General features: G+C 42.8%; 1 protein-coding gene and 1 pseudogene across 2 annotated transcripts in view; one reads left to right on the forward strand and one right to left on the reverse strand.

The window, feature by feature from the left end:
* The window catches only part of Hmga2 (high mobility group AT-hook 2), a 123,023-nt gene that overhangs the window by 17,965 nt on the left and 78,971 nt on the right, over window positions 1-26,087 (forward strand). The window lies entirely within an intron of this gene.
* LOC121823694 (small ubiquitin-related modifier 2 pseudogene) lies at window positions 659-954 on the reverse strand (annotated as a pseudogene).

The raw sequence follows: 26,087 nt of genomic DNA on the forward strand, positions 1-26,087 counted from the left end.
AATAAATAAATAAATAAATAAATAAATAAATAAATAAATAAAATATATCCTATAAATCTTTTAAAAAATAAGTTTATATAAATAAGAAGATACCTACTTGAAGGGGATTTAAGGATTCATTTTTTTCCAATGTAACTTACCCCTACCCTACATGGAACATCTATATTACAGATTACAAGCCTGTCTGTGGTTGCACAATGACAAGTGAAATTCTCCAAGTGAACAAGGTATACAGAGAGTCTATGTCATGGAGCTTTTTAATTAAATCAATGCAAACAAAATAACTTCCCGGGTTTTTGAGATAAGAGCTGAGTGAACATGCCACTAAAGGAGGGAGGGGGTATTTCCCCAGAACCAGTGCCTTCCCCAGACCGTTCCATGTGATGCTGACCAGAATAGAACATCGGTTACTTAGAGAGAGAGAGAGAGAGAGAGAGAGAGAGAGAGAGAGAGAGAGAGAGAGAGAGAGAGAGAGAGAAGGAGAGAGGGAGGAAGGAGAGAAAAAGAAAGAAAGCACAATGTGCATGTGTTTAATAAAGGAGTGGGAAGGGGAAATGAAAGAACAGAGAAAACTAGGATGTGATAGAACCAGACTGAGACTTTCTAATTGAGAATGTATTCAACAAAAAACCCTGGGGTAAAGTAGCCGGCTCCCTTTTTAGTAGACACCTCCTGTCTGCTGCTGGAATGCATCAATCATGTCTTCCTCCTCCACTTCCAACCATGCAGGTGTGTCTGTGCCGTCGGGTGTAGCTCATCAGACTGGGATCTCATCTACCTCGTTGACTAGCCTGTGTCATTCACAATCGTTTCCTAGCGGCTTTCGTTAGTTTACTAGCGACATTTGCTTCTTCATCTTAAACCGTATCACAGAGCCATCCTGCCCACCACCTTCAAGTTAATGTGATCCTTCTTCTCAGTCTTGACTCCCTCCTTGGGTTTCTCACCAACCATGGCAAGCCCTGGAGTCACCTCAGCTGCCTCTTCACATCAGAGGCATCAGGTACACACCCTGTCCTATTAATCGTACCGATGCACGGGAGTGACCTGGAAAAGAGCATTTAGTGTAACTGGGATCAGTACTCGGATATTTAATCAAGAGCTGGTTCACCTTTAGATCTGAAGAGAATCTGGCATCCCGCACGGGGGATTGGTGGGTCCAGGGATCCTTACGAGCAGGCTAACTAGAGATGGTTAGGGATCCTTCTACTGTCTATTGCCTCCTTTGGTCTAGTCTCTCCTCTGGTTTGATTAGACTTCACGTCTATCACTTTGATAGGAGTTTCCGTTTCTGGATTTTCAGTCTCTGTCTGTGTATGTCAGGGGCGAGAGGTAAAGAAAGGAGAAAGAATGGGACCTAAATTTCCTTCATACGTAAGAGCCAAGGATCGGGATTCTTGTTTTGACCCACCCCCGACTAACTGTACTGTCTTGAACAGATGACATGATTGTCCCAGGGCCCCGAATGCTCATCTGGCAAAGGTAAAGGAATTCGAGGAATTCTTGTGTGTGTTAAAGAAGGAAATGTGTGCAAAGGCTCAAAACAAAACAAAACAAAACAAAAACCTCATAACACGGCATGCTTGGTCACTGTCCCAGATTATGCTTCACTCCATCATGAAGCATGTGCTTTCCCCTTAATGTCAGTTACACCCCTCACTTTAATCATCCATAGCCACCGGTAGTCACGCATGAAGTAAAGTGAGAACCACGCGCCATACTCACCACATTCCCTTGGTGGTACCATGTCTTCAAGGTGTCTCCGTTAGGGTTTTTATGGCTGTGAAGAGACACCATGACTATGACAACTCTTATAAAAAGGAAAACATTTCATTGGGGTGGCTCGAGTACAGTTCAGAGGTCCAGTCCATTATTATCATGGCGGGGAGCATGGCGGCATGCAGGCAGACATGGTGCTGGAGAGGTAGCTGAGAGTCCGACATCTTGCAGGCAACAGGAAGTCAACTGAGACACTAGGTGCTATCCTGAGCATAGGAAACCTCAAAGCCCGCCCCCACAGTGACGCACTTCCTTCATACTCCAAGGCCATACTCACTCCCATCAAGTCACACCTCCTAATAGTGCCACTCTCTATGAGATTATGGGCGCCAGTTACATTCAAACCACCACAATGTGTCTCTGTTGAATATTATCAAGTTTATGAATTGGTTATTAGTGATATTAAAGTGAGTTTTGTGTCTGTTCATACGAGGAGAAAATTTGACATTGATGCTAAAAGCCTTTCTTTCTCCTTATAGTAGAAGTCTGATGTGTCTCACTGAATTTGAAAAGGATTTTTTTTATGCTTTTTGCCTTAATATGTATTTATAGAAATTTGAATGTTCTCAGAACCTCTATATCATTCCATCAGTCAGTTCCCCCACCTTCTGTGTTTAGGTGATATCTGCATTTCTCCCTTTTGCCTCAAAAAGGAGTTAATCACGTGACTGGTATAGGGACAGAACATGTTTGGCAAACATCTGAGAACATGGAGCTCAGGCTCAGGGGCACAATGAGATAGCAAAGATGTTCACTTCACTCATGAAACATACCATCCAGATGTTTCTTAGGAAGACCACCATGGTCTGGGAAAAAAGCAGCAAAGGCCAGATACTAGGAATAAGTGGGTGAGGACAAGCAGGCCCTTAAGGGTTTTGTTCTTAGAATATTTCAATAAAGGAAAATGCACCGTAATACAAATGAATGCTTTTTTTTTTTTTTTAAAAGGAAAAAAATTATTCTGGAGATCATGAAATTGACCCAGACATTGACCCAAGGACCAGATGCCAAGCTTAGATGGTCATTAGAAAGCTGCTAACAGGCCCAGCTGTTTCCTTGGCTGTTGAAACTCTTTATTTGGCAATGGGGTGTGTACAGGATGTTAAGTTAAAAATACACAATCCCACCTCACCTCCTTCCAGGGGCACTTGCTTATAGTAAGGAGCCTGTGATACACAGGAAAGTGATGTAATTTCATTTGTTAGTCACACATGTGAAGAGTCCAGATAGACAAGGTCTTTCCTGATCTGTAGCAACCTCGGAATGTAAGAGATGATTGGAGCTGCCGGGCAGGAGACGCTAACTCAGAATAAATTTGCCTCTCATTGGACTGATGGAAACTGTTTTCTTCTAAGGATTTCAAGCATCCATATGCACAAGAACCTGGAAATCTCCTCGAAAGCAAAGCATTGGGTTTCCGTTTCTTTCCTTTCCAGGTGTTTGTTCCCTTTTGAAAAACTTGTACCCATTGTAACTTAGCACTTGCCTTGTTCACAATGAAATATAACTTCAGTGTTTTAGAAGAGATACCCAATAATGCAGAGTACAGATAATTTTAAGTCTGTTAGTGGGGCCATAGGGGAAGAAATGACCTTGATATAACATCAAAAATACCAGCTAAGTGGAATTTGTAAAAGCAAGACCACTTTCCCTTAAAAACTTGCAACAATAACATGCTTTAAAACCAGCAGAACTTCCACACCATCCAGCTATTGCACAAGAAAAGTCCATATCTCACCATAGAGATATTTACACATCCACATTTATTACCATCTACTTATAATAACAAGGAGATGGGACGAGCCTAGATGACCATCAACAGATGAGTGGATAATGAAAATGTGCTACATATACACATAAATGTGATACTATTCAGTTTTAAGGAAAAATGAAATCATAGAATTTGCAGGAATGTGGAGAGATTTGTAAAGCATAATATTAAGTGAGGTGGCGCAAACTCAAAAGAAAATCACATGTTCTTCCTCATGCAGATCCTAGCCTGTAATGCATATGTGTGTATGTAAACAGGTGACAGCATGGTTATGTATAGGCTAACGACTGGTCTAACGTTTAGAAAGGAGACCAGGGAAAGATGCTATTAGTTGATAAGGATGGACAGAATGTAGGCAAAAAAGAATGTGAGTCGTGAAAGAGAAATATTTCTATTTAAAATAGCAAATATTTTTAGTAGTTTCAGCTGTCATCATTTTTCTTTTGTGGTAGAGAAGTGAATAAGAATGCAATTGGTGCGCCAGGCGGTGGTGGCGCACGCCTTTAATCCCAGCACTCGGGAGGCAGAGCCAGGCGGATCTCTGTGAGTTCGAGGCCAGCCTGGTCTCCAAAGTGAGTTCCAGGAAAGGCGCAAAGCTACACAGAGAAACCCTGTCTCGAAAAACCAAAAACAAACAAACAAAAAAGAATGCAATTGATAATAAAGTAGGACACCCCAGGTGATGCTCCGTGGCTTTGGAATGGCCCTTCTGACAACATGGGTGTTCCCTGAGCTGGACAGTGTTTTGGAGAGGGCAAGTGTTCGGGTGCCACTTAATCTAGCTGTTCCATATTTTATGTCTGAGTTCATTACCATAAAGCACCATCAGTAGAGCAAATAGATTTTTCTATATACTTAGTGATTAAAATGCCCATCTCCTGATGCATATAGAGTACATTAAGAATCAATATACAATATTTTCTTTTTTTAAAAAAGCACCATTTTATTATGTTTTCTGATAAAGTTGGAAAACTGTCCAAACCTTAACAAAACTTGGCGGAGGAAAAGATGGCATAAGCTTTTTTTGTTTTTTTTTTTAAGTAGTTCTTAGAATGAAGATTTGAAATTGCAAGATTAAATATGAAAATATTAATAAGGCCCATAGAACAATATTGGAATTAGCTCAGATACATTTTCATTCAAAGTTAATCTCTTTTGATTAGTTTTAATATTAGTATCACCCTAGATTATTGTGCTTAATGATGTTTATTAGGAAAGAGGCTGATAATTGCAAACCTTTCTTGGTCATCTGCACACTTTTGGTACACTCTCTCCTAGACCCCAAACACTCACAATTACACAGATAATATAAATAGATCCTCTGCCTCTCTGAGGGGTGTTTGGCAGGGTCATGGTGCCTGATGAGTTTATTAAACTATAATCAAGGGAGTACATACTTTCTCCTGCTAACTAGTGAATTATAGAAGGAGGCAGTTCAGAAACATAAATGATCTATGTCCTTATACAGTATCATCATCAGGTACGTGGAATCCTGGTTTAGACAGTTACCTCACTATCAGTTTAATCCAATGACTGCGTTTATTTTCGTATAAATGCAGTTAAGTCTTTATTTTTTTTTTAAATAAATGTCCCGTATTCCCTCACACACATATTTACCTGTAGTTATTCAGGCTCCAGTGTTGTGGATTCTTGTAAATAGTCCCCAAAGATTGGAAGCTTGGTAGTGTATAAATAGCATCAACATGCCACTTTTTTCCCCCCTTTTTGAAGTAGCATCTCACTATGTAGCTCTGGCTTGCCTGAAACTCAAGGAAACCCGCCTGCCTTTGCTTCCCAGTGCCAGGGTGGAAGGCCTGTGCCACCTTGCCCAGCCATGACACTTCTGCTAGACAAATAGGAATAACTCCTCTTTTTTTCCTACATTGCAAGATAATACTTTTGTTCTATTTTTTTTTAAGGGTGGAGTCTGTTTTGAAATTTCTTTTTTCCCAAAGTCAGAAGCTCTTCATTCTAAACCCTTCAATATTTTACATTAAAAAAAAATCCAACACTTTATGCCATCAAATCAAGCCTCCCTTGTGCACTCCAGCCTGAAATAAGGGCCTCTGAATTCCAGGGTCTAAATTCCTTTTTTGCAGGTTGCTTCATTTCCTCATACTTAAAGACCCTGTGGAAATCTCATCTATGAGTGCCATGCATAATAATGTAAATAATGCAAATAATAACTGTAAGACATACAACCCTCTATTATTCTAGCAAGCTCTATTACCCAGGGACCGATGACTGAGCTTGTAGATGATGGAGCCTTTGGGCTCCTTGTTTGCCGCCTTCTTGTGGTGTCACTCTTCGGCTGTTTCACTGTTAGCACCTCCACCAGACGGAAACAGGAACAAGAGGCCAGCTCTGATACAAGGCATGATGGGAGGAAGCCTGGTAATCGTGGCCAACAGAAGGTTTTCAAGGCATCTCAGTGTCCTAAACACTGGCCTCAGGAAGAGCTGAAGGCAACAGTGACACCAGAGTACTTGTCCGTTCTCATAATCAATATGCTTGTACAACTTAGATAGCAAGTTTCTTTTCAGGGCTCTGTAGTAAACCCAATGTAAATATTCCCTCAACATTGATTAGTAGCTGCACATTACATGTGATCTAAGGCTTTCTGTCCATATTTAAACTCCAACAATTGCACCACATTTACTAATACACTAGATTCGGATTGTGTAATAACAGTTCTTTAAATTCAGGCAACGTGGGATTGTCCTATGATGCTGAAAGGGTTTTATTTGGTTGTTAAAATGTTACAAAGCTTTCATGCCCTAAGCATGTAATACATTTAATGGGGGAAATGTCACAAAGACAACCTTAACCATGTGTCTAAAAGAAGTCCAGGTGATTATTTGTACCGCAGTTTCAAAAATTTCACCCAGAACATGGAGCTTGAACACATCAATGGTCCACACTGAGATAAGGCTGCTTAAACACGCCTCTGTTCCCTTGTTTGCTTGCTTATTTCTTGTTTGGGTGGACCATTTAATCCCCAGGGCTCCAATTCAGAGTCTCTGGGATTGTGTGATTTTTTTTTCCCCCTCCAAACATTTTACTAATGTATTCTCATGGTACTATGGGTCCGACCTGTATCGAGTCCTGGCAAGGTCACGGCCAACAAAGGAAATGGGAGGTGGCTTACTCTGGGGAATTGGAAAAGCAAACCCATCATTTTGTTTCGTTTTTTTGTTTGCTTGTTTGCTTGTTTTTGTTTTTGGAGACAGGGTTTCTCTGTGTAGCCCTGACTGTAGAACTCGCTCTGTTGACCAGGCTGGCCTTGAACTCACAGAGATCCACCTGCCTCTGCTTCCCGAGTGCTGGGATTAAAGGTGTGTGCCACCACTGCCCGGCGAAACCCGTAAGTTGAATGGATCTCTTTATACATAATGTATGAACTGGTGTATGGCAGTGGGGGCAGTGTTGTGTTACACCACTACCATTTGCTATGCAAAATGAGACAAGGTACATCTACTTATTATAGGCTTGAAAGCACAGGCATTAACTGCCAGCGACAAGCCCTATGGAGAAGAAAAGGGGAATCAGACTAGAATAGTTCCATGTAGACATCTCTTCAACATAGGTTGGTCTCGGTGGTCCTGCTGTGCTTGTTTGTGGATGAGTTATGTTTAAGAAGTTATGTTTTAAATGACCAGGTCTTAAGGACATTTAGTTGTATGCGTGAGTATTTCTGAACAGTAATACACTTTGTGTTTAAAAATGAGCTCTTGGAGGGTCAGAGGAATATCGTATTTATCTTCTGATCCGTAGTGCCAGAGATGTGAGAAGTAGGCAGAGTCAGGAAGAGCTTAGTCTGCCTGGGTTCACATAACCACTTCATCAAAGCAAGTAACCCATTGTCACCAGCCCCCAGTTCCACACATGTGAGACGAAGTTTCCTCAGAGGGTTGTTTTGAAGAACCAAGTGAGAAGACGTCCCAAAACTTTGTTCAACACGCACACACGCACGCACACACGCATCACACCTTAGTTCTGGATATTAGTACCGGGCCAGGCCAATGGCAGTGCTTCATTACTATTTAGTGATGAGAACACAGTTTTTCTCTAGCGTATATCGACTTCATATTATAAAGCAAGCTCTTCAAGTGTTTGTTTTCCAGTTGTACATGTAGATTGGAATTTCATTCTTTGACTTTTCTTTTGCTTTTCAAACCTAATAGGTTGTGTTTTTGGGTTTTTTTGTTTGTTTGTTTTAAAGAAATTATACTAATTTTAAGTGCATAACCTGTAGTCATTAAAACCTAGCCTCCAAATAGTTTCAAATGCCAGTTTACGCCTTGCCACTTAATAAGTTGGTGGTACCATTTCTGCTCCACAGGCCCCACGTGGCTTTTGACCCTTTTCCTCCCATCACTGTCTCCAGCTCCTCTCTCCTGCAAATGGTACTCTGCCTTCTAAAGTAGATTTGAGCACAGTCCCTGGAAAGCACCTTTAACCCAGTTTTGGGTCATTCCCCCAAATAGAAAAGCTCAGTGTTGGTTACACCTCAGAAAAGAGTTTTCCATGGTAGTTCCTGGTGTTGTTGACAGAAATTCATTCGAGTGCCCTCTTTGTGTTCCATTCCCTTGCCCTTACATTTTAAACTAGGCTGAAAATAAAGAAAAGGGGGAAATCAGTTAATAAAGCTTTTTTTTTTTTCATCTTCCATGGGTATCTCGCAGCATTTACAATGAAATAAGAAGGCACTGGGAGTATTATCAGGGCTTCATGGGGAGGCAGTTGAACCTAGACAGCATTTTTTACTTACTAATACCCTTTCAGTACTATCCTGTGTGTGTGTGCGCGTGTGCATGGGTGTGTGCGTGTATGTGTGTATGTGTGTGTGTGTGTGTATGTGTGTGTGTGGGTGTTTGTGTCTGTGTGTGTGTGTACTTTAAAATGTATGACGGAATCATTCTGTTTAGGGCTTTATGCATTGCATTCTAGGTAGATAATGGGTGAGCTGCATAAAACCATGTCAAACTCCCAGTTTTATAAACAATAAAAGAATAAGTTTGTCTAATAATCTGCTTGACTATATTGAATCATTAATTTGGATAGAGATCAGCTGGGACCGTTCTTAAAAGCTAACACCTCCAGGGATGATAAGCAGATATGGCTAGTATCCTCCTGCATTGTAGAAAGTTCCTAGGGGTCCTTAGTATGTAGAGACTTAGTTCATGCTATGCTCATTTGTCTCATAGTGTTTTCTGGTACCTATCGTAAAACAAATAAATTTGTACATTGTTGGGTTAATAAAAAGCTCAAGGTGCACGGGTTGTATAGACTGAGCTTACATCCATAGTCACAAGTGAAGAATTCTTTTGTGGCTATCTTGCTTATGGTTTCTATTGCTGTGATTAGAAACATCATGACCAAAATCCACTTGTGGAGGAGAGGGTTTTTCCGTCTTACAGCTTGGCATCCATCATTCAGGGAGGTCAGGGCAGGAACTTGGAGTCAGGAACAGAAGCAGAGACAGTGGAGAGTGATGCTCACTGGCCTGCTCCTCATGGCTGGCTCAGCCTGCTTTCTTATACCACCCAGGACCACATGCCCAGGGGTGGCACCACTCACAGTGAGTTAGGCTCTCCTATATCAGTCACTAAGAAAACGCCCCACAGGCTTGCACACAGGTCAATCTAGTAGGAGCATTTTCTTAGCATAGGTTCAGTCTTTTCAGATAACTTTGGCTTCTGTCAAGTTGATGATGGATGGATGGATGATGGACGGATAGATAGGTAGATAGGTAGGTAGGTAGATAGATAGATAGATAGATAGATAGATAGATAGATAGATAGACAGACAGATAGACAGATAGATCAGAACAGTGGCTAAAACTGATTTTTTTAACCAAGAATTATTATGTCATATGTTTAGAATTATAATTCACTATCCCAGTAAGTAAATATATCACAGTAAACATTGAGATCCTCCTTTGAGAAGCTGATGTTTAAAAATATCCATGAAGCCAACACACATTTTCAACATTTGTGTAATTTTAGGAGTTTTGTGTCTTTTTAAAAAAAATTTTGAGTCAGATACCTTTAAGCCTAAGAAAGTTTTTATATTACTTTTGGTCATAAAATTATCATTGATATATATATATATATATATATATATATATATATATATGAAGGAAATAGCAATGTGTGCCTGAAAATGCCACCTAAAAATAAGATTTCATGAATGTCCCAACACAAGGTATACAAGTCTAACTGTCTTTCTATACAGTTATCCTAAATTCTCTTTATATGGGTTTTAGCCCATTTCTATCAATTTCATTTGTAATGTTCTTTTTCCAAATAAACCATCCTGTTGAGAGTAGGGAAAAGTATATATTGTTGGAGTGTATGTGTATGTGTGTGTGTGCATGTGTGTGTGTGTGCACGCATGCATGTGTGTGCAAGCTTTGGTGCCATGACACACATGTGGTGATGAGCAGATAATTTCGTGGAGTCAGTTACCTCTTTATTTAGGCTCCAGGGATCAAACTTAGGTTACCAGGACTTGTGTATGAAGCATCTCCATCCACCAAGCCATGTTGCTAACCCCAACCAAGAGTACGTTCTTTTTGTAAATGTTAGCCGATCTGCAGTTGAGTCTGCACCCTTTCATCTGCTAACCTTAGGCTGCTGTCACATTTCCAAACCTAAGGTTCTTCTGGGACGTGAAATTGTTGAAACCTTTGTAATTTTAGCTAACGTGCCTACGTACCACGGGATGCTCAAGCTGGTATTGAGTGTGCCATTATTATTAAAAACTGTGGGTACACATTGAGTCAGTTTTCCCTTTTCCATCACGTTCCAGGCATCTCTAAGTCTTGTTTTTCTAATTTGCGGATACGGTTCTCAAGTAAGCTAGATGGAGCACTGTATTTGAAATGAAAATGTTATCTGTCTGGCTTTTACTGAATGAATTTCTGGCTTTATGATTTGGATAGGTTACTTAACACCCTACCTGCTCATATCTTATGTGGGGTAACAGTTGCTCCTTCTGTGTTGTTCTGTGTGGGTTGTGATCAGAATAAGGTAAGAAGAAAATTTATCGTTCACAGAGCACACACAATCACGAAGAGACGACAGTAAGTCTCAGCAATGAAAGCAATATTTCACAGCAGGGGAATAGACTTGGTCTTGTCACACATGTACATTTTAAAACTTTGCTCACCATCTTCAGCCTCTCCCTCATCTTCCACAGAAATTATTTGTTTTATGTGTATGAGTGTTTTGCCTGTACTTGCATACACAGTGCACCACTTGTGAGCCTGGTACCCACAGAAGCCAGAAGAGGGCATCCCCTGAAGCTGGAGTTGTGAGCTGCCAGGTGGGTGCTAGGAATCAAACCCAGGTTCTCTGCAAGAGCAGCCAGTGCTCTTAACTGCTGAACCACCTCTCTAGCCCCTTCCACTGAAGTTGTGAGGCGTTAGCTCTGTTTCCATTTCCAGCTTCTTTTGTTGTTGGAAGGTTAAAGTTCCACCACTGAAGGTGTTATTTGTATGTGGAGTTGGGTAACACTTAGAAAGAGCCAAGTGATGTAAGTGGAAATAAAGATGTACGGAGATGAGAGATGGGCGTGCAAAGGAAGGCTTGTAGAACTTGACCTCCTAAGATCGTAACTGTCAAGTTCCAACAGAGCATGTGGTTAAAACACAGCTGAAGGAGGAGGAAATTTTGCTTGGTCCACTAAAGGATTTTTAGAGTGAAAGCCACCAGACAGAGGTGGGGACCCCAGACAGGAGAGACTTGTACAGCCAAGTCTACAGAGATATGCTTTAAGTGGGAAGGTTGATATGTTGTCCAGAAGACCAGTGATAAAGGTGGATGGATTAAAATTGGGGAGAAAGGAAATGAGAGTAAACATTCCAATGCTGAAGGAATATTTATACACACCGTTGCTTTTGTACTTTAAATCTATTAAATATACAGCCAGGGTTCACAAAACAAGAGTCATATATATGTATGTATGTATGTATGTATGTATGTATGTATGTATGTATATATGTATGTATGTATATTGGTTTTGTTTTTCAACTCAGTTTTGTTTCACATTAACTACATAGAATTTGGTCCATTGTCTCTGCAGATTGCTTTGCAAGCTCCAGTAATCTAGCAGAATCTAGCAGTAATCCAGCTCTCATGGGGGCAGCTGTCCTTAAGAAAATCACAGGGAATCTTTCCCGGTTGCCCATGACCTTAGCCATTGAATCATTTAATTGTTTCTGGCCTCTCAAGCCAGTGGTGCAGAGCAGGCAGGGTGGCAGGGTGATGTTATGTCTGGGGCCTGAGCCTGTATCCTCACCACACATGGGGCCCACCCTTCCTGGTCTGAGACGATCAATGCCCAGTGCTTGGCACATCGTGAACACTCAATAAATTGAGTTGTTTTTCTGTCTCTTTGGGGAGCTGAAGTAGAAACATTCAAATCTGAGCACGCCCCCGGAGCCGCGGGTTCCCTAGCTGAAATTCATGGAGAGAGCTGGGGCAACCGTGAGCGGGTTCCAGCCGGTCAACCTGGGAGCGAGGTCATCGCCCTGGCTTCCTAGCTGGGCTCACTAAGCTTCCTGGACTTGTGGATCCTAGTAAGATTTCTGTCACAATGAATGGGTTTTTAACTTAATGCAGCATTTCCTAAACGATGCACAATGTCACGGCAGTTGAAAACACTTGTGTGAAGAATACCTGATAGGTATCATCACTTCTGAGACATCCTGTGTTTTGCCTGTATTGTTTGTATTTTACCCATTTCCACCCCGCCCGCCCAAAGGCCAGTATAAAAGCCCTCTACATTCCTCCAGGTTCCCAGGCAAGGAACACTGAGTTGGAGGAGGAACTTGTGATAGCCTTACTTGTTTATATTTGTTAAACCAGAATGGCTTTCTTGCCCTTCCTTCCTCCTTCTCTCTGTGCTCCCAAATCCAGCTGGATTATCCTGGCCTTCCCGAGATGCCGGGAGACTCACATGCGGTTGTAAGAAGTGCCTTGGGAACTTTGTCCAGTTCCCCCAACACTGGTGGCTTCCCCCCTCCCCTCTTATTTTTCTTTGCAGCTCTGGGGATCAGCCCAAAGCCTCAACTACTGAACAATGCTCTGGCCCGTATAAACGGTAGTTACACTCTCTCAACTAGGATTTGGCCGTTAACCAAACTCACGATCACATCCCAGGTGCCGAGTTTTCCGTGTAATTATTTGTGTGTGTCTGTGTACAGATTACGCCGTCACCAGTTTTTATCACACGTTCAGAAGAAACCAACCATCACAAGTGTTGTCTTTTAAGACAGTTGCTTGAGAATTTTCAGCTCATCCCATGATGACAGACATGGGGAGATACGTCATGTCTTCTAAATATACTAGAGCATTGCCTGGCTGTAGGAGCACTGGCAGAGAGATTCTGGCCTGTGTCTCCTACCTGTGGCTGTATGGCTACTCCTTCAGTTTCCCCTGTTGCGAATAGCTGGCTAGCCCAGGCAGAAGCAGAGGCAGGCTTGGCATCCCGTTCCTGACTCGCCGGGAGTAACCTGTGCTTTAACTGCCTTAAGAGTTCTGCCAGTGTGAGAGGCCAAGAAGGGGAGCGAGCCTAGCAGTGTTAACACACCTGCTTTTCCCCGAGGCCACCCCCACACACCGTGCCTAGTCAAGTACCCGTCCGACTTTTGGGATATGTTCACATTATGTCTCCAGAGTCCTGAAGTTGTGGGTGTAAAACCTCTATTCCCCTTCATAAACACAGGCTGGGGGATAGCTCCGTGGTTAAGCATGGGCATAGCGTGCCCAAAGCCTTGGGTTTGACTGCCAACATTGAAAACCAAACAAATAACAGGGCATAAATAAATGAGCAAAAACTGAACCAGAATTTGTTTCACATTGATTTTATTTATTTTTATTTTTATTTTTGTTTTTCGAGACTGGGTTTCTCTGTGTAGTTTTGCGCCTTTCCTGGATCTCACTCTGTAGACCAGGCTGGCCTCGAACTCACAAAGATCTGCCTGCCTCTGCCTCCCGAGTGCTGGGATTAAAGGTGTGTGCCACCACTGCCTGGCCAGTGTCACATGGATTTTATATGTCCACAAAAGCAGATGTTCACTAGGCAAACAGTCCTGTTAATTGTACTTTGGTCATTTGTCCCAGTCTCTAGTATAGACCACAGTAGAACCTTGTCACTTTGACGCCACCAGGAATACCAACGCTAGATACGGGTACCGCAGCAGTGGGTCCTCCAGCTAAAATAAATACATAAATAAATAATGGAGAAAGAAATGTCAAGCATCTTTTTTAAACATAAACACACGTATGCATGCATCTTTCTGTGTGCACATGTGCACACATACACAGACACACACACATGCACACACATACACAATAAAGCCATAGCAAAACCTGGTAAAGGTCAGTTTCTGGCTTTTAAGAAAAGGCTTCACAAGTAGCTCAAAGTCGTAACATTCCCGTTTGAGAACGGCCAAGGCCTGCTACATTCTACTGGTAGTGCCTGGGATCTGAGCAGTTAGACAGGCTAGAGGAACGTAATGCCCAGTGAACCAAGTCTAAATTCGATTACTATGGGAGCCTCTTAGAGAACATACTGTTGTGTTTGGATCCAGTGCCCTATTGGAGCCCAAGTCCCTGCTCTATGGTGTCCTACAAGAGTCATTTCCTGCCTTAGAGCTAATGCTTTTCCATAGTGGCACTTTAAAAGAAAATATTTCTTGATTACAAGTGATGTTCTATTTTTTTTTTGTTGTTGTTGTTGTTTTTTTGGTTTTCGTCTTACTTAAATAAAAGCTCACTGTTAAAGTAACCAGAGACATTTTCAGAGAATCTTAGAAGTATAGGGGTGGGGGTGGAAAACATTTTAAAGAACAAAAATCATGAGAGTCCCGGAAGAGAATGCTACTATTTCCACGGCAGGCTTCATTGTCCTTACCTAACTCACATTGATGTGTGCAGATTGCCGGTGTGGACACGGCAGGTGAAGACACAGCTGTGTTCCTGTGTCCTGCTGTCTGTCACCGAGGCCACATGGTGCCAAGAGCTGTGAAAGCATTAGAACGCTGTTCTGTTGGTGCTCAACCCCCCCAAACAGGAGTCTGGATTTGCTCTGTCGCGGACGGAGTCCCAGGCTTTCATGTTCCGCGGGTGACAAAGCGAAGTTAGAGAGCAATTACGTGTCCGGCTCCAGGTCACGAGCTTCATTATCCCGACAGGCACCAGGCTTCCTGACCCCCCATCCATTGCTTTCCCCGCTAACGGACGGCTTCGTCTTGCTGGCTTGCCCCCCCCCCCTGTTTTCCGTGTGTAATGTCGGCCCTGCTTCTCCCTTCCCCTGGGTCCTGTATTAGGTTTTCTGAGGGTTGATGTAACACAGTACCACGCGCCTGGGTGCCTTCGCACAATAGAAACTTACTCTCTCACGTTTCTGGGAAGTGGAAATTGTACATCTGGGTGTTTTGTAGGGTCACGCTGCTCTCCCAGAAGCCAGTCTGGCACAATCTCTCCTCTGTCTCTCTGTGTGTGCCTCTCTCTCTCTTTCTCTCTGTCTGTTTGTCTGTCTGTGTCTCTCTCTCTCCTTTTTGAGACAGGATCTCACCTGGCCACACAGGCTGGCTTTGAGTTAACGATGGTCCTCCTACTGAGCCGCCCAAGTGCTGGGATTACAGGTGTGAGCCAATATACTCTAGTTTCTAGGTGAGAATCATTTCTGTGCCTTTTCCACAGCTTTCGGTGTCGTTCATAATCTCGGATGCTTCCTGGCTTCTAGACACACCACTCTCTCCAATATGCCTTTGTGGCCACATGATAGCCTTCAGGCATGTGTCTAGAGGTCTCTGCTCTTTTGAGGACTTCGAGCTATATTTGAGTAGGGCCCCCGCTAATAACCCCCATCTTAACTTGATTCTGTATATGAAGACCCTACTTCCAAATAATCCTTCACTCCTGTAGATGCAAGGTGGGTTAGAACTTCATCAAATCTTTTTAGGGTTGCAACTTAACCTGTAACAGGCCTCCTTAACTTCAAGCTTGTTTTGGAATAAGGCAGGTATTTATAACAAGCGAGGAGGACGGACATGGGGTTTCATTAAATCTGAAGCATCATAGCCAACATTTGTAGTTTGTTATAAGAACACATTGGAAAGATTTATAGGCTGTTTGGGGTGTGATTTTTGGATTAATTCCTTCCTTTGAACCATTTGTTGGGCCCAGTGTTTTAAAAGTTGGGGACCAATAGACTTGAAAGCTTCTAATCGTCATTTTCAGTGTAGCTCACAAGCATGTGCATTTTAAAGAAGACGGCTAAGTGCGATGGTGTGGAACGCCAGGAGTGGAGACAGAGTCTCAACCTCCTTCCTCACCTGTTTGCACGGGCTAGACGAACGAACGAATGGCAGAACTTCAGGCTGTGGTGGTGGTGGTGGTGGGTCTTGCTTGCTTGTTTCTGTAGCCAGAAAGTCTAGAACAAAATGTTTGCGTGAAATGTTTAACGGTGGATGCCTACACATTGTAATAAACATGAAAAATAAGGGAAATCCTGCCTACCCAACCGTGTCCCTTCCCTCAGACTTCACTGGTTGCACACAATTCTTTGTGTTGCTACTCATTCTCTTTAATAGTATTTGTTTAGTTTAGGGAGAAATTATATATATATATATATATATATATATATATATATATATATATATATATATATGACCTTAGTTTGTATCTTTTAAGATACAAACTATGTAGTAGGAGTAAATTGCCTTGTCTCCCCGCCCCCCAACACACACCGCTAACTTTTATACATGGGATTCCAATCTCCCTTTAAATTAATGGTTTAGCTTCAACCATACCCTTCCCATAAGGCTAGCCCCCACTTCCTATAATCTTCCAGACCTAGGAGCACACAATTTTCCCTTCTGTCGTGTTGATAATTACGTGCGCTGTGCTCAGTGGTGGTCTATTAACTCCCATGAATACCATGCTCTTGCAAAATCGCCTCAAATTTCCATACACTGGAACTGTGAGAATTTTCTGTAATGGTGCTTTAGCAATAATGATGGAGGTGCAGGCATTTCCTGGGGATTAGTGACCAGCTGGGAGGAACCAGTGGCCCTGGGCTCTGCCTCCAGCCAGCCATTAATTCCAAGGAAATGTCTTTGGCTGAGGTCGTTATTGCTATTATAAGCTTAAAATGGAAAAACATAACAGACATATGAGTTATTTTTATGGTGTGATGCTGTTTCCAATAGTATGTACCAGTTCAAGAAACCAAATGTGTATACATACAAGTGTAGGTCAGGACATTTGATTCATCCCCCAGTATGTTTTATGAATGACTTTATGGTTCTCAGCCATACTTTCCGAGAGAGAGAGAGAGAGAGAGAGAGAGAGAGAGAGAGAGAGAGAGAGAGAGAGAGAGGAGAGAGAAAGAGAGAGAGAGTAAGCAAACAGTTTAGTTTGGTAATTCTACCTTGGTCTGAGTCTTGTAAGTATCATACTCAGCGAGATATTTATACTCAGGTTTCATGTATAGTCTTAAGGGAATAAGACATTATTTTCTGTTTGTTTTAGTTTTTGTTTATTTATTTGTTTTTGTAGTGATTATTTTTCTAATGAAAAGGGAAAAACAACACTCCCCCTACCTCCCTGTAGTGATCTTGCTGGGCCTCTTCAATCTTTCTCTGGTATTCAACAGGCATCCTTATGCTTATATCTTTACATATTGAATCCATGAGAGAGTGATACACAGATTAGCAATTCAACATTTCAGGGGTTTAAAAAAGCATATTAAATGTTGCAATATGGGGGAGCCTTTAATGCAAAGCCACCTGAAGTCCAGATCAGAGTCAGAATGTTGTCCCCCTGTGTTCCTCCCTAATTCTTCTTGGAAGCTGCCTTAATTAATCATCATGTATTGTTATTTTAATCTAGATTATTAAAAGCCTCTCTAGAAATATTTTGTTGAGTTCATAAGAGCGAAGATGTTGATAATCCCAGAATGCTGGCACCCCTGATCTCAGGAAGAAATGTAAATGGCATTACCTAGGTGTGATGCCGGGGACCATTTTAAACCTCTCCTCAGCCAGTGGCTCCACATGTACCAAGCAGCAGCTGCGGGCTGGACTTCTTGAAGTGCTTAAAAAAAAAAAAATCACAGGACACAGGTTGCACTCAGAGAAATAGGAGGGAAGTGAAGACATTGTCCAGCTCAGCCAGCCTTGAAGGCCCCGTCCCTCCTCTCCTCCCCCATCAGCCTCAGCCTCTATGCACCTGTCAGTGGCCCCAGTTCAAAACTCCTTCCGTTGTGCGTGGGTAACGGGTGTTCTCAGTTCATCTACAAACAGTTCTGACTTCCTAGTCAGAGGTGGGCAGTCCCTGAGAAGGCGCAGGGGCGCACGTCTACTTGCTCAGAGCACTACGTTTTCTCTTGTAGCGATCCTTTTAGAACATGTTTATTATTTGATGCCTCTTATAAGCTCCTTGCAGTGTGTGTGTGTGTGTGTGTGTGTGTGTGTGTTTAATATCAAAGGTGGTATTACATGTTACTTCTTTCACACACATTGAACGGAGAAGAAAAAAGTATGTGCTGGGCTACCCAGACCTCACAAAATGACTTCTTAAAAACTACGTGACGGAAAGTCTTAAAGACGTATTTCTGCAGCCAACGTTAATGTCATTAATTGCGGAACCCAGAGGAGCGACTACTGCGGCTGAGCTCTTGGCTCTGACACTTAGAGGCATAAATGTAAGTGACGTTAGTGCCACTAACTTGTTCAGTGAGACTACAAAACAGGAAGCAGTAGATGTTGGGGAAAATCTTGAGAGAGAGAGTGAGAGAGAGAGAGAGAGAGAGAGAGAGAGAGAGAGAGAGAGAGAGAGAGAGAGAGGGGTTTCCCTCATTTGAGCTTTGCTCAAGGGCACGGGCTTAAGATGAAGTTGTGGCGTGCGGGTCATGGTAACATGGCGGCAGGTGCTTCAGCAGAACTGGAAGGAGATGTGTTCCTCCGACATTCCATCAGTCGCTTATTGAGAAGCGGGAAAGGAGCATTTAAAGAAAGATACTTGGTGGTCGTGGTGTACAGAGCCGAACTCCCATCTGGCAAACCTCGTACGTGAGTACATTTCTTATATTTTGTTCATTGCTCTATGCATGCTGCTTGCTATGACAATGCATTTCTTTCTTTTCTAAAACACTGTATTTGGCACCCATTGATCTATGTATCATCCAGGTATATGCCCACCTACATGATTTAAGCAGCCTGTGTATCTGCGGTCATTTTTAATGTTTATTTTATGTGTATGGGTGTTTTATCTGTGTACCATGTGTGTGCCTGCCAGAAGAGGGTGTCAAAAGCTCTGGGACTGGCATTACAGGTGGCTGTGAGCCAGCCTGTAGTTGCTGGGGATTGAACCTGGGTCCTCTGAAAGAACAGCAAGTGCTCTTAACCCAAGGCTGGTAAACAAAATCTTAAAGAATAAGTTTAGTAAAGAAATATGTGACTCTTTTCTGAATGAACTATACTTTAAAAACTAACATCCCAATGTATTTTTTTTAGATCAGTTTATATACACAGGCATTCTCCTATTTCCACAACATGACTTCAAAATTTAAAGGTTATTAATGAGAATGAAGAAAAAAGTAGACATTTCTGAAATTACATTAAAATACCATTTAAAAATATGTATCGTATAAGTCGGTAGGGTGTGTATACAAAGGAAGTTAGCTGCTAGAAATTACTTCTGTTCTAGAAGGTTGAAAAATAAGGAAAACATCTGTACTCAAAATACGGTTCCGGGGCTGGAGAGATGGCTCAGAGGTTAAGAGCAGTGACTGCTCCTCCAGAGGTCCTGAGTTCAATTCCCAGCAACCACATGGTGGCTCACCACCATCTAAAATGAGATCTGATGCCCTCGTCTGGTGTGCAGACAGAACACTGTATAAGTAATAAATAATGAATCTTTTTAAAAAAAAAAATACAGTTCCGATATTAACACCTAGCAAGTGCCCATGCCCTCAACTAAGGGGGAAAAAATTCTGCAGAAAAAGAACAGAAGTGGAATGTTGGGGCAGAGGCAATGCTCGCATCCCCAGCTACATATACATGGAGTTTAGGGACTGAGCTGGAGACTCACAAACCGGGAGCCACCGGAGGAAGAGCCAAAGCTTTTGGCTGTGGGTCGAGATCCCAAGAGAAAGCTGAAAACAAAAGCGAATGTAGACAGTGGGGAGGAAAGGACCAGGAACCCGCTGCGTGCAGAGGAGATTCCGAAGCTGGCCAGCTGCTACTCATGGCCATCATCTTTCCCAGCCACCTCCTTGTCTGTGCCCTCTCTCCACTCACGCTCAGCTCAGCGCATGACAGTTGGCTTTGGTTCTTACTTCTCGCCAGCCTCCCAGACCAGGCTCCCTATTGAGGCACATCCAGTGAATCCGCATCCCGGCTGAGCAGGCAAATGAACCTGGAGAGGGTCCTGCAGGGGCCAGATCATTAAGTCACACTTAGTGACATCCCATTTGCCATCTGGAAAAGATAAAGTTTTGTTGTGCAATTATCTTTATGGGGCGGCGTGTTTCTCTGTTGGTTTACTAAAGTCATTAAGCCAAAACAGGGCACAAGTGTAAGCTCTGGTCTCCGAAGTCGCCCGCCCTTTCCTCCTTACAGTATGGACTGAACATTTGTAAAGAGGAGTAACATATGCAGCATGCGTTTAAACTAACTGCTGTGTCTTCAAGGATCATTAGATTGCAAAGATTAATGTGTGTGTGTGTGTGTGTGTGTGTGTGTGTGTGTGTGTGTGTGTGTGTGTATAAAATCACTGCAACTTCCTTTGCATGGGTCAGACGTTGAGAAAAATAAGTTGTAATTTGGGATTCATTCAGAAGAAATGACCTGGAAGGTTTTTACATGAATAGGTAAAGATTAGGACCATGAGGCTCTGTACCCTACCCATCTCCCTCACTTCTGGGAGGACCCTCTTTTCAGGCTACTATAGTGTGACTTCTACACTGAGCAGGCAGTGTGGGTTTTTTTTTTAAACCTTTTGTAAACTGTATTATTTCTTTTAAAGATTTATTCATTTATGTATACGGGTGCTTTTGTCTGCATGTACATCTGCGCACCAGGAGGGACCTTTGGAATCCATGAAACCACAGTTACACACTTAGAGACGGTTGTGAGCCACCACGTGGGGTGCTGAGAATTGAACTCAGAACCTCGGGAAGAACAGCCAATGCTCTTGACCACCAAGCCATCTCTCCAGCCCCAAATGTAGCATTTCTAGGCGCCTTGGTTTGCCATGGATATGGCACTTGTGCCTAATTTTAGCTAAGCAGTTTTGGCGATCGAGCAAAAACAATCGATTCTGCAAAATGACTTGCAGAAGAAATCCTTCGCTTCTCTAGATGAGAAACAGGCAGTGCAAATGCACCCAAAGGAAGAAATAGTTTCCCACAGTACGGCTCTGCCATTTCAGAGCACTTCTAGAATATTGTACATGTGCAGTAAACATTTATGACCATATTTAGGTCCCAGCAGCGTGAGGGATTTTATGCTAGCCGTGGTTGATGAGTCCCCCAAATAGGAATCCTTTATGTCTGAGGTATCCATAGTAACTAAGTAGGCCCTATTTCCATTGTACTTATTAGCTTCCAACCTGCTAACCAGGCTTAGGCACTGTGGGCTCCAGGACTCCTAATTCATACAACACCCCAGAGAGGAGGTAAGTGCCTTTCAGAAAAAGCGGACTTAAATAAGGGGTTTTAAGAGATTTGCAGAATGCCACATAGCAGCCAAGACAGTAATGTTCGGTCCAACTGTCAATTTAATTGAGTAGTGTTATACAGACAAGATCACATAGAAAGAAACAGAATTACGAGTGTTAAGAAAATAATGGTGGGTTTTTGATGGTTTGCTTGGTTTTGTGCCTTTTTGAATTCTTCTACTATCAACACTGTTGATTTGCTCTTTTATAAACTAGCGCACGTTCACTGTTTGCATTTGGCAAGCAAATGCCAGCTTTGTTATCCAGGTCCTTGCTTTTCCTTTCTTCTTTGGTGTTTGAGACAGGCTTTCTCTGTGTAGCCCTGGCTGTCCTGAAACTCGCGATATAGACCAGCCTGGCCTCGAACTCACAGAGATCCTCCTGCCTCTGGTCCCCAAGTGCTGGGATTAAAAGCATGCACCACCACTGCCCTGCATCTTGCTTTCTCTTAACCCAGGGAAATGTTCAACAGAGTAGAGAATGGTTTGAATTCATGACTAGCATTAACATTGCGGTGTGACTATAATCCTCTTTCTCCAGGAACATCTTACGAAATGACTTTTGGGCTTTCATCTAGCATTTGTGGTAGGCTTGCCTTTGGGTTCTACCGCAGTCATAACAAATTGTAGCATGAAAGCATATCATCTATATTTCTTAATCCTATTTACCAGTGACTAGAAAGGTCTTGATACCTTTTATTCACATTAGCTCATTTGCACACTAATACGTTTGTGATAACATGAGAATGAACTTCTTACACCATAGGTAAAGTACTCTAATAGTTAAGCCTATATACACTAAAAATCACCTGAGGATATGCTGTGGGTATCTTCAGAGTTGGAGAAAAAAAAAGAGACCTGGTCCATTATATCTGTTCTCTTCAAATTTAAATTTGAAATTTAAAAATGAAATAATTATAATCTTCCCCTGCTCCTCCCACCTCACCGTCTGCACCACAAATGTTAGACAGTGTTCAGAGTCCTCATTAGTGCAATCAGCCATGCTTCTTCTTAGTAGAGATAACTTGTGAAGGAGATCGCACGTGCCTAGCAGTGAGGCAGCCAACGTGTATCCACTGGCACTGTGTGCTCTCATCCACCTGGACACTAACTGTTCCTGTGGAGAGCAGAAAAGGTGGGCAAGAGAATGGGAGAAAAGAAATGGGGGGGCGCAGAAAGCGAACACAAGACTCCTCAGCTGAGTTAGCTCACTGGCTCATGCCATGATTGGCTTCATACTGGCACTACCCATTCAGGGCCTGCCCTTCTCGGTCACTGGTATTTCTGAATGTAGCCAATGATGTGGACCTGCCCTGTTTCTGTGATAAGCAGAGGTGACATCCACTGTGGCACCGAGTTCCCTTCTCACGTTTGCTCATTTGAGAACATCTTTGCTTTTGGATAGACACAGGGGGCAGCCTGACATCCACTGGCCTGGTCAGGAAGGGGAGCTTGATTCAGTCTGCGAGGGAGAGAGTTGGGAGCCAGCATGCTTGGAGTGGCATCTGGGGAGGGGTTGTCAGAACTGGCCGACAAAACTTCCCTTAGCCAGTGTTTATGGCATTTGAGCTGCAGAAGGAATGAGCGTACAAAGACATGAAGGACCGAGAAGGCGGAAACCCCGTCCTCATGACACCGACAAACCAGTTGGACCGAGCACACACAAGTCAACCCAAGCGCGCTGCTGCCAGGCTCAAAGAGTGTGAAAGTGGAGGATATGAGTCTGGTGGGGACACAGAGTCGAGGCAAGAGCCATTAGTTGGCGCTGTAAGGATGGCTAGAGAGCAAGAAGTGTGGGTAGGGTTCTGGAGAAAAATGAAAAGAAGATGTGACTCCATCTACCTCAGGTTTCATACGTAAGACAAAAGAGCCCCTCAGGAGCTAGCACATGGTCTCTCTGGGTCTTATGCTCCTGCAATCCCTCCTTTGCTTGTTAGGCTGCCCACAGCAGAACCCAGCAAGAGTGGGAATGGCTGGACTTGGGTACCGTGTTGCTAAAAAGACGAAACTTTGATTCCCAAATCCGCCACCGACCTTGGCACAAAATGAGAACAGATATCAGAAGCACCATGTAAATGTGTCTCTTTTGTTCCCCCTTTTTAAGCCATTTTGTCTTCCTACATTGCTCACAAAATAATCTTCCCACCTGAGGAGGGACAGACACCCAGTGACCTCCTGTAGCTGGCCCCACGAAAAGGGGGGAAATCTGCTGAGTGCTACTGGGAATGCAAGGCTCTCTTGTGCCGGTGAAGTCCCAGGGGAGAAAGCGGTGGGGATGTTGCTGCCTTTTGGGAGCCTGGGGCCTCCCTTTTCACGGGGAGCGCAGATAAGTGCCTAGTCTTGCAGTATCATGTTTCTGACTCCTTTGTTCTGCCTTCAGATTAAAAAGAAAAATGCTGATTTCACTTGTCCTTCAAGTTCAGAACATGTCAAAGAGCTTCTCTAAGTGGTAGGTGGTTTTGCAGAGCCCAAGGAGAAAGAAAGCCCTCATTCTGGCGCCTGTCCAAGGAAGATCGAGAGGGGTCAGGTTACTTCCCAGCAGTGTCTGAACTTGAAACAGGAAAGAGGGAACTGAGGTGATGAGTTACACCCTTTGGGCCCAAGGACCATTTACCTCAGAGATAGAGAAAAGGAGAAATGAGAGTTTATTTTTCTAGATACTATACCTACAGATCACAGCTGTCTTCTCCATAGTTCTTGTCCAATTCGGGACATCTCAAAGGAGAGTTAAGGAATCAACTACGAGATGTCAGAATAACCCAGAGCATGTCTGTTTCTATCAAACGCTTTCTCTGAAATCCCCACTGGATTCAGTGAGAATGCTCATAGCCGTTTTAGTGAAGATGTCAATTCAGTGATGTCTGAACTGGTTGGTAATCCCTCATGGGTTATTAATTCTGTTATGTTTGGTTTTCATTTTCAAGTAAAAAAAATTACCGTTTTACCTAGGCTGGCCTTGAACTTGTAATCACTCAGACTTTGACTTCCAATGCTGAGTTTATAGGTATGACCATCACACATGGCTGTTGGTTTTATATATATGTGTGTGTGTGTGTGTGTGTGTGTGTGTGTGTGTATGCTTATGTATCTTATGATAATAGATGGAAACTAAATTAAGAATTGTGACAAAATGTAGACAATGTCATGAACCCCATGCACTTCAAGTTGCCAGCACACCACATCAAAGTGAGGCTAATGAGATGCCATTATTTTTTTGTACTGTATGCTGTAAGAGACTGGCATTCCTAACTTGCTACTTGATGACTGAGGCAAAAACTATTTATGAAATAATCAGCTCAGTGAAACTTTAGCTACAGGCAGTTCTCTAAGGATCCAATTCATTCAACTCAATGCCAAGTAGGCTGTGGCTGGGTTTTGTGGAAGACAACCTGGGCCACATTAGTGTGGATGTACGTTAGCCAGTATGGGGTGATACTATCTCCGTCACCATCACCCTGTACTTTCACAAGTCCAAGTGAGAGTGGAGAGGAAAGATGGTAGTCATAGACAAATTCAGAAAGAATGGTGGTCATAATGAAGACACGGAAGAACTCCTATTGATGTATTTCGAGTCCCACCTGCTAGCTGGATGGGTTCTCAGTCTGATCTCATGTCATAGCTATGTTCACTCTTGCTGTTTGCTGAGATTAAACACTAGAGAGGGTGTTGTCCATTGGGTCAACCCTTGGAGACTGCAGAACACCTTCAATTCCCCGGCTCTTCCCCCTAAGAAAGACAAAGCGATTGCTGCTCTCTATCTACATTTATAAAACAATGGTTGCGGGACATAATTTTCACTTCATTCAGGTGTATACTATTTTGAGCATCATTTCAGAGTGCTGGCCGTAGACATGGGTCCTATTTAATATTCTCTATTCAGAGGTGCTAAAACCTACCAAATAGAAAGCAGTATTAGAGTAGTCTAAAGTGTTCCTTCAAGACATTTTATTGACAGTTTTGTCAAAGAATAAACAGAAGGTAAGCAAATTTAAGCAACTTGTGCAGATACATGAGCTAGACAGTAATCAAACTGACTCCTGGTCCTGGGTGTATAAGCCACCATGGTCCATGATTTTTTTTGTAGCATATAGCCTACTTAACTAGAAAAATCAAGGAAATCTTGTGTTTTAGCCCTTCTCACTCTTAGCTTTAGGATTAAAGCCATCGATTATACTTTACAAAAAGACATAGCACTTAATTATTCAACTTATATTTAATAAACGTTTACTGAGCACATCACGTGGGCGTGCAGTTCGTTGTGAGTTTTGTGCAAGCAAATCAAACATGGCTTCTAGCTGCTTTATAGTTTAGGGGTAAGTCAATTTCAAGCACCATGGTCGGCTTTATTAACATTGTCTCACTGTATTCTATGTAATCCTAGTGAGAGTCATATAAGGTAGTTATTTAATGTACGTGTCAAGATGTAAATCATAAACTGTGATCGATGAGACTCTTATTTAAGCCGTGTAAAACAAGGAAGCATTTATGCAAAGGATGGTGCTTCAACCGAGCACTGAGGAATGAATGGGACTTCAGCGGGGCAGCCCATAGAGGAATTTCATGGAGAAGGCCTTCCATGTCCTCCTGTCAGGGTAGCCCTGAATCAGTGAAGGTGAGCAAGTGTAGGATGTGTTCAGGTAAGAGCCTCAAGTTGAGTTTGGATAGTGTGGACGAGGGCTGCAGCATGTGGGGGTGGACGTGGACAGTGAGCCTCCAAAGTAGGTGACGGCAAGTCGGGAGGGCCAACGGGACATGCATATGGTGGCTGGGCATGGTGGCAAATGAGAAACTTCAACATTC

This window comes from Peromyscus maniculatus, chromosome 18 (assembly GCF_049852395.1).
Source record: "Peromyscus maniculatus bairdii isolate BWxNUB_F1_BW_parent chromosome 18, HU_Pman_BW_mat_3.1, whole genome shotgun sequence".
In the NCBI taxonomy this organism is placed as follows: Eukaryota; Metazoa; Chordata; class Mammalia; order Rodentia; family Cricetidae; genus Peromyscus; species Peromyscus maniculatus.